The sequence below is a fragment of the Apaloderma vittatum genome, unplaced genomic scaffold, assembly GCF_000703405.1.
Source record: "Apaloderma vittatum isolate BGI_N311 unplaced genomic scaffold, ASM70340v1 scaffold7263, whole genome shotgun sequence".
In the NCBI taxonomy this organism is placed as follows: domain Eukaryota; kingdom Metazoa; phylum Chordata; class Aves; order Trogoniformes; family Trogonidae; genus Apaloderma; species Apaloderma vittatum.
The window spans coordinates 31-236 of NW_009709712.1; positions in this window are offsets into that span (position 1 = coordinate 31).

The window sequence follows — 206 nt, forward strand, 5'->3', positions numbered from 1 at the left end:
CCCCACAGCGAGCACCCACAGAACAGGGAGCCGCGGGGCTGTACATGCATCGTGGGTTTCAGGCGTGGGCAGGTCCAGCATGGGCAACCCCAGCCCGGCTGGTGGGGATGACACTCCCCTCAGGCTTTTGGCTGGCCGGGGAGGGCAAACCTAGCTTCCTCTTCCCACCCCTTTTTGTTTTCCCCATTAAAACACAATAATTTGAA